The sequence below is a fragment of the Ovis aries genome, chromosome 4 (assembly GCF_016772045.2).
Source record: "Ovis aries strain OAR_USU_Benz2616 breed Rambouillet chromosome 4, ARS-UI_Ramb_v3.0, whole genome shotgun sequence".
Classification (NCBI taxonomy): Eukaryota; Metazoa; Chordata; class Mammalia; order Artiodactyla; family Bovidae; genus Ovis; species Ovis aries.
The window spans coordinates 2270930-2280683 of NC_056057.1; positions in this window are offsets into that span (position 1 = coordinate 2270930).

Here is a 9754-nt window from a genome sequence, read left to right on the forward strand (position 1 = left end):
AATGAAAGGCAAAGGAGGAAAGGAAAGATATCCCCTTCTGAATGCAGAGTTCCAAAGACTAGCAAGGAAAGATGAGAAAGCCTTCCTAAGTGATCAAGGCAAAGAAATAGAAGAAAACAATAGAATGGGAAAGACTAGAAATCTCTTCTAGAAAATTAGAGATGACAAGGGAACAGTTCATGCACAATAAAGGATGTGCGCAATGAAGAACACAAATGGGCACGACACAGGACAGAAATAGTATGGTCCTAATGGAAGCAGAAGATATTAAGAGGTGGTGAGAAGACACAGAAGAACTATACAAAAAAGCTCTTATGACCCATGTAAACACTTTTATCCTGGAGTTTGAAGTCAAGTGGGCCTTACAAACTCTTTTCCTGTGAGTCACTTCATGGGAAATGTATGAGGGAAAAGTGGAAATAGTGACAGATTTTATTTTCTTGGGCTCCAAAATCATGGCAGGTGGTCTGCAGTCATGAAATTAAAAGATGCTTGCTTCTTGGAAGAAAAACTATGAAAAAGCCAGACAATGTATTAAAACGCTGAGACATTTCTTTGCTGACAAAGGTCTATATAATCAAACCTATAGTTTTTCCAGTAGTCATATATGGATGTGAGAGTTGGACCATAAAGAAGGCTGAGCACCATGTAATTTGTGTTTTCAAATTGCAGTTTTGGAGAACACTCTTGAGAGTCCCTTGGACTGCAAGGAGATCAAGCCAGTCAATCCTAAAGGAAATCAATCCTGAATATTCATTGGAAGCACTGATGCTGACGCTGAAGTTCCATTTTTTTGGCCACGTGATGTAAAGAGCCAACTCATTGGAAAAGAATCTGATGCTGGGTAAAACTGAAGGCAGGAGGAGAAGGGGACAACAGAGGATGATATGGTTGGATAGCATACTGATTCAATGGACATGAGTTTGAGCAAACTCTGGGATATGGTGAAAATCAGAGAATCCTGACATACTGCAGTCCATGGGATCTCAAAAAGTTGGACAGGACTGAGTGATTTAATAACATTTTTCTATCCTTGTGCTAACACAATGACAGTAATTCAAATACTTTCTCAGTTATTGATTGAGAAAATATGTATGTATTACATATTTGTTAGTATAAGTTCTTCCTAGGTAATTTGGCTATTTGGGACCTTTTTCAGTTCTATACAAGTTCCAATGTATGAGCTTAACAGCTTAAAAATCTATCATTTAAACTCTATTTGGATTAATTTTAATTCAGAATTCTTTGACAGAAAATGTATATTTACTAGAATGAATATTCTAATCCATGTTTAAACTTTAGTTTTTATCAATATTCTGTCATAAATTTATCTTCCAAGTATTATACATCTACTTAGGTTGAGTCTGAATATCTGATACTTTTGCATGCATTTAAGTCACTTTAATCATGTCTGACTCTTTGTGGCCTCATGGACTGTAGCCTGCCAGACTCTTCTGTTCATGGCATCCTCCAGGCAGGAAAACTGGAGTGGGATGCCATTTCTTCTTCCAGGGGATCTTCCTGACACAGTGATCAAACCAGCATCTCTTGGCCTCCTGCATTGCATGTAGATTCTTTACCTCTGAGCCACTGGGGAAGACCCATTTGATAGATTTATTTCTATTCAAGTTAATCTTTTAAAAATTTATTTTCTAAGGAGCTTGTTCCTTGTTATCAATGTTCTAAGTCTGTTGTAACACAATAAAACAAACTGGGTGGCTTACACAACAGACATTTATTTCTCACACTTCTAGAGTTTGTGAAGTCTAAGATCAAGGTTTCTGCCAACTTGGTTTTTAATTAAATCCCTCTTGTTGGCTTAGTTACTGCTACCTTCTATCTGATTCTCACATAGCAGAGAGAGACCTAAGTTCTTACAAGTGTATTAATCTCATCATACAGCCCCACTCTCATGACTTAATGGCCTCTCAAAGGCCCTTCCTTCAAATAACAATTGAGATAAGGGCTTTAAAATACAAATTTGGTGGGGTAAAAGCAGTTCAGTCCATGACACTTACACATTGAAAGATGATTTTTATATTTTCACATTGTACCCAATAACTTCAGATTAATTCCCCTTTGTTTCAAATATATATCTGGAGATAATTTAGGATTTTTTCTTATATGTCTGGAACACAAGAATTCATCTGAAAAAAATTTAATTATTTATCTATTTATTTATCATACTAAATTAAATAGGGCTTCCCTGGTAGCTTAGCTGGTAAACAATTCACCTGCAAAGCAGGAGACCCCAGTTAGATCCTTGGGTCAGGAAGATCCCCTGGAGAAATGAATGGCTACCCTCTCCAGTTTTCTTGGGCTTCCCCACTTGCTCATGCAGTAAAAAATCTACCTGCAATTTTGGCTATTTATATGTGTCTATAACACAATTCATCTGTGAAGTTAATTTTTTATTTATTAATTTATCATACTAAATTATATATGATGTTTTTCATACACACATACACTGTGTTGCCTGTGCTATCTACTGTAGTGATGTATGGAAATGGAGATGGCAGGCCGTTTTTCTAGTTTACAATATTACATTATTGAGCATGGCATTATATTTACATTTACTGTAGATAGAGGCAGTTTCTTTCTCATTTATTCATTGTTATTAATGGGACTGTGAAATTTTATTAAACCTTGAATTGCAACTATCAAAAAGGCCATAGTATGTCCTATTAATAAAGTAGCATACAAGTGTTGCGTTTTGAAAACTGAAAGTATTAGTATCTCAATAGTGTCTGACTTTTGTAGCTGTATAGACCACAGCCTGCCAGACTCTATAGTGTCCAAGGGATTCTAGAGGCAAGAATACTGGAGTGGGAAAGCATTCCCTTCTCCAGGGAATCTTTCCAATCCAGGGAGAAAGAACATAGGGTCACCCGCATTGCAAGAAGATTATTTACCATCAGTCACCAGGAAAGTCATGTTTTAAAATTTTATTGACTTTTAAAAATCTGGAATGAACATAATTTGATAAGGAATTTCTATGTTTTTCTGTGTCATGTCTTTCTTATTTTACTTGGATTTATTTGTCAGTTCTTCCTAATTTTTTTTAAAAATTATTTATATATAGTAGCTTTTCCATCAATATCTTCTATATCTTCATGAATCTCTGCTTTGAATACTATTATTTAAATAATATATGGGTTTGTTCAATTTTCTTCTTCAATCTGGATATTAGGTCTTTAAATGGAAGCACTTAGCCATTTTATTTAGTTTCAGTGCAGTTCAATTCAGTCGTACAGTCATATCTGACTCTTTGTGACCCCATGGACTACAGTCCAGGACTGATGCCAAGACTCCTTGTCCATCACCAACTCCCAGGGCTTACTCAAACTCATGTTCATCGAGTCTGTGATGCTATCCAGCCATCTCATCCTCTGTTGCCCCTTTTCCTCCTGCCTTCGATCTTTCCCAGCATCAGGGTCTTTTCTAATGTGTCAGTTCTTCTCAAAAGGTGGCCAAAGTACTGAAATTTCAGCTTCAGGATCAGTCATTCCAATGAAAATTCAGGACTGATTTCCTGTAGAATTGGCTGATTGATTCTCCTTGCAGTCCAAAGGGCTCTCAAGAGTCTTCTCCAGGACCAGTATTCAAAAGCATTAATTCTTTGTCATTCAGCTTTCTTTATAATCCAACTCTCAGATCCATACATGACCAATGGAAACACAATAGGTTTAACTAGATGGACCTTTGTTGGCAAATTAATGTTTCTGCTTTTTAGTAGGTTGTTGATAAGGGTCATAGCTTTTCTTCCTAGAAGTCAGCGTCTTTTAATTTAATGTCTGCAGTCACCATCTGCAGTGATTTTGGAGCCCAAAAAATAAAGTCTGTCACTGTTTCCAATGTTTCCCCATCTATTTGCCATGAAGTGATGAGAACAGATGCAACGATCTTAGTTTTCTGAACGTTGAGTTTCAAGCCAACTTTTTCACTCTCCTCTTTCATTCTCATCAAGAGGCTCTTTAATTCTTCTTCAGTTTCTGCGATACGGGTGATGTCATCTGCATATCTGAGGTTATTGATATTTCTCCCAGCAATCTTGATTTCAGCTTGTGCTTCATCCAGTCTGGCATTTTGTATGATTTATTCTGCATGGAAGTTAAATAGCAGGGTGACAATATACACCCTTGACATACGCTTTTCCTGATTTGGAACTAGTCTGTTTTTTCATGTCCAGTTCTAACTGTTGCTTCTTGACCTTCATACAGATTTCTCAGGAGGCAGGTCAGGTGGTCTAGTATTCCCATTCCTTGAAGAAGTTTCCACAGTTTGTTGCGATCCACACAGCCAAAGACTTTGGCGAAGTCAATAAAGAAGTAGATGTTTTATTGGAACTTTCTTGCTTTTTCTATGATCCAAAGGATATTGGCAATTTGATCTCTGGTTCGTCTGCGTTTTCTACATCCAGTTTGAACATCTGGAAGTTCACAGTGCACTTATTGGTGAAGCCAAGCTGGGAGAATTTTGAGCATATCTTAACTAGTGTGTGAGATGAGTGCAATTGTGTGGTAGTTTGCATATTTTTTGCAATAACTTTCTTTGGGATTGGAATGAAAACTGACCTTTTCCAGTTCTGCGGCCACTGCTGAGTTTTCCAAATTTGCTGGCATACTGAGCGCAGCACTTTCACAGCATCATCTCTTAGGATTTGAAGGAGCTCAACTGGAATTCCATCACCTCCACTAGCTTTGTTTGTAGTGATGCTTCCTAAGGCCCACTTGTCTTCACATTCCAGGATGTCTGTCTCTAGGTGAGTGATCACACCATTGTAGTTATCTGAGTTATGAATATCTTTTTTATATAATTCTTCTGTGTCTTCTTGCGACCTCTTAATACCATCTCTTTCTGTTAGATCCATACCATATCTGTCCTTTATTGTGCCTATCTTTGCAAGAAATGTTCCCTTGGTATCTCTAATTTTCTTGAAGAGATCTCTAGTGTTTCCCATTCTGTTGTTTTGCTCTATTTCTTTGCACTGATCACTGAGGAAGAATCTGTTATCTCTCCTTGCTATTGTTTGGAACTCTGCATTCAAATGGGTATATCCTTCCTTTTCTCCTTTGCCTTTTACTTCTCTTCTTTTCTTAGCTATTTGTAAGGCCTCGTCAGAGAACCATTTTGCATTTCTGCATTTCTTTTTCTTTGGGATGGTCTTGATCACTGCCTCCTGGACAATGTCATGAATCTCCATTCATAGTTTTTTGGGTACTGTTTCCATCAGGTCTAATCCCTTGAATCTATTTATCACATTCACTCTATAATCATAAGAGATTTGAATTAGGTCATATGTGAATGGTTTAGTGGTTTTCCCTACTTTTTTCAATTTAATTCTGAATCTAGCAATAAGGGATTCATGATCTGAATCTCAGTCAACTCCTGGTCTCATTTTTGCTGACTGTATAGAGTTTCTCCATCTTTGGCTGCAAAGAATATAATCAATCTGATTTCAGTATTGACCATCTGGTGATGTCCAATTGTAGAGTATTCTCTTGTGTTATTGGAAGAAGGTGTTTGCTATGACCATTGTGTTCCTTGGCAAAACTCTGTTAAACTTTGCCCAGCTTCATTTTGTACTCCAAGGCCAAATTTGCCTGTTACTCCAGGTATCTATTGACTTCCTACTTTTGTATTCCAGTACCTTATGATGAAAAGGATATCTTTTGGGGGTGTTATTTCTAGAAGGTCTTGAAGGTCTTCATAGACACGTTCAACTTCAGCTTGTTCAGCATTATTGTCAAGGCATAGCCTTTGGATTATTATGAGACTGAATTGTTTGCCTTGGAAAAGGACAGATCATTCTGTTGTTTTTGAGATTGCATCCAAGTACTGCATTTCACTTTAGTTGACTGTTAGGGCTACTCCTTTTCTTCTAAAGAATCCTTGCCCATAGTAGTAGACATAATGATCATCTGAGTTAAATTCACCCATTCCAGTCCATTTCAGTTCACTGATTCCTAAAATGTTGATGTTCACTCTTGCCATCTTCTGTTTTACCCCTTCAAATTTACCTTGATTCATGGACTTAACAGTCCAGGTTCCTATGCAATTTTTTTTTCTTTTTTTTTTACAGATCCAACTTTACTTCTGTCACCAGTCCTATCCACAATTGGATGTTGCTTTTGCTTTGGCTCTATCTCTTCATTCTTTCTAGAGTTATTTCTCCACTGTTCTCTGGTAGCCTGAGGAAACAGACACTTAGAGGGCACAAACGAAACCTTGTATGCACCAGAACCCGGTTAAAGGAGCAGTGATCCTACAAGAGACTGACCCAGACTTACTTATGAGTGCTAAGGAGTCTCCAGTTGAGCTGAGAGTCAGCAGTGACCTGCTGCAGGGTTGGTGGCACTGAATTCAGGGAACCTTTTGAAGGAGGTCACCATTATCTTCATTACCTCCACCATGGTTGTCTTCAGGCCAAACAACAGGGAGGGAACACAGCCCTGCCCATCAACAGAAAGTTGGATTAAAGATTTACTGAGCATGGCCTTGCCCATCAGGACAAAACCTGGTTTTCCTCTCAGTCAGCCTCTCCCATCAGGAAACTTCTATAAGTCTGTTATCCTTATCTACCAGAGGGTGAAAGTGAAGTGAAGTCGCTCAGTCCTGTCTGACTCTTTGTGACCACATGGACTATAGCCTACTAGCTCCTCTATCCATGGGAATTTCCAGACAAGAGTACTGGAGTGGGTTGCCATTTCCTTCTCCAGAGGGTAGACCGAATGAAAACCACAATAACTGAAAACTATCAAACTGATCACATGGACCACAGCCTTATCTAACTGAATGAAACTATGAGCCATGCTGTTTAGGGCCACACAAGAGAGATCATGGTGGAGGGTTCTGACAAAATGTGGTCCACTGGAAAAGGAAATGTCAAACCACTTCAGTATTCTTGCCTTGAGAACCACATGAACAGTATGAAAAGGCAAAAAAAGAAAAAAAAAAAAAGGAAATTGAAAGATGATCTCCCCAGTTTGATATGGTCCTAATATGCTACTGGAGAACAGTGGAGAAATAACTCCTTTATTTTAACATTATCTACCTAGAGCCAGACACCCTGAATTCAAATGGGCCTTAGAAAGCATCAATACAAACAAAGCTAGTGGAGGTGGTGGAATTCCAGCTTAGCTATTTCAAATCCTGAAAGATGATTCTGTGAAAGTGCTGCACTCAATATGCCAGCAAATGTGGAAAACTAAGCAGTGGTCACAGGGCTGGGAAAGGTCAGTTTTCATCCCAATCTCAAAGAAAGACAATGCCAAAGAATGCTCAAAATACCCAACAATTGCACTCATCTCACACGCTAGTAAAGTAATACTCAAAATTCTCCAAGCCAAGCTTCAGCAATAAGCCTGAACTCAACCGTGAACTTCCAGATGTTCAAGCTGGATATAGAAAACGCAGAGGGACCAGAGATCAAATTGCCAACATCCTCTGGATCATGGGAAAAGGAAGAGAGTTCCAAAAAACAAACAAACAAAGAAACATATATATCTGCTTTTTAACTATGCCAAAGCTTTTGACTGTGTGGATCACAATAAACTGGAAAATTCTGAAAGAGATGGGAATACCAGATCACCTGACCTTCCTCTTGAGAAACCTATATGTAGATCAGGAAGCAACAGTTAGAACTGGACCTGGAATACCAGACTGGTTCTCAACAGAAAAAAGAGTATGTCATGGCTGTATATTGTCACCCTGCTTATTTAACTTACATACAGAGTACATCATGAGAAATGCTGGGCTGAAGGAAGCAAAAGCTGGAATCAAGATTTCTGGGAGAAATATCATTAACCTCAGATATGCATATGACACCATACTTATGGCAAAAAGTGAAGAGAAATTAAAAAGCCTCTTGATGAAAATAAAAGTGGAGAGTGAAAACGTTGGCTTAAAGCTCAACATTCAGAAAATTAAGATTATGGCATTTGGTCCCATCACTTCATGGGAAATAGATGGGAAACAGTGGAAACAGTGTCAGACTTTGTTTTTTGGGCTCCAAAATCACTACAGATGATGACTGCAGCTATGAAATTAAAAGACACTTACTCCTTTGAAGGAAATTATGATCAACCTAGATAGCATATTCAAAAGAGAGGCATTACTTTGCCAAAAAAGGTCCGTCTAGTCAAGGCTATGGTTTTTCCTGTGGTCGTGTATGGATGTGAAAGTTAGACTGTGAAGAAATCTGAGCACCGAAGAAATGATGCTTTTGAACTGTGGTGTTGGAAAAGACTCTAGATAGTCCCTTGGATTGCAAGGAGATTCAACTAGTCCATTCTGAAGGAGATTGGTCCTGCGTGTCCTTTGGAAGGAATGATGCTAAAGCTGAAACTCCAATATTTTGGCCACCTCATGCGAAGAGTTGACTCATTGGAAAAGACTCTGATGCTGGGAGGGATTGGGGGCAGCAGGAGAAGGGGATGACAGAGGATGAGATGGCTGGATGGCATCACTGACTCGATGGACATGAGTTTGGGTGAACTGCAGAAATTGGTGATGGACAGGGAGGCCTGGAGTGCTGCAATTCATGGGGTCACAAAGAGTCGAACACAACTAGAGACTGAACTAAACTGAAAGAAATAAATAATTTACATACAAAAATATGAACATATTTAAAGTTTAGAATTTGATGTTTTGACATATGTATACACTAATGATTCTATCAGAACAATCAAAATTTAAAAAAATATTGATCTTGCAAGATTTTTAGTATGCCCTTTTCATATTCATCCTCTTATATAATCACTGGTCCCAATTAACAGCAACTACTGATCTAAGTTCTGCTTCTATAGAGTAGCTTACATTTTTTATTAAATGTAATCCTAAAGTATGTACTATTTTGTATGGCATATTTTGCACAACATAATTATTTTAACATTAATCCATGCTATTGCATGTTAATAATTCAAATATCAATTAATTTTAATAATCCATTATTTGGTTTTTCACTACGTTTTGGCTGAGCATAGGTAGAGCTACTATGAAAATGTCTTCACAGATTTTAGTATAGAAATCTTTTCAAATTTATCTTAGTTAAATACTTAGGAGTGTTAAGTTTAGAAGACAACTTTTTTTTCTTTAATTTTCTGTATTTTGTACAATAAAACTTAGTCTTTTTGTACTCTATGGAAGCTGCAAATATTTGTTACTTTTAAATTCCAGTCAGCAGTATATGATAGTCTTTATTGCTTCATACGCTTATCATTTTTAATATGATTTATCTTACATGACTTTTCTAGTGGATATATTTTACTGTGATTTTTAATTTTCATTCCATGGTGACTAATGGGTTTGCATGAACTCTGGGAGTTGGTGATGGACAGAGTGGCCTGGCATGCTGCAGTTCATGGAGTTGCAAAGAGTTGGACATGACTGAGCGACGGAACTGAACTGATGTGGTGACTAATGGTTTTGAGTATATTTTTATGTGCATCTTTAGTCTTTTGTGTGTCTTTGGGGAAATATCTATTCAAATATTTTACTAACTTTTAACTATGTTAAAATATTTTAACTATTTTATTCTGATTTCAATATATGAAAAGTCAGCTACTAGTTTGTTTTATGTTTGAAGGTAATATTTTTTTCTCTTTCTCAAAGTTTATTTAGACTCTTTTTTCCCAAAGTTTATATAGTACTACCTAAGTGTGTATTTATTTATATTTTCTATCCAGAATGATTTTATATCATTCCAGAATTTTAGAAAGTCATTGGCTCTTCCATTTTCAAAATTGACAAATAT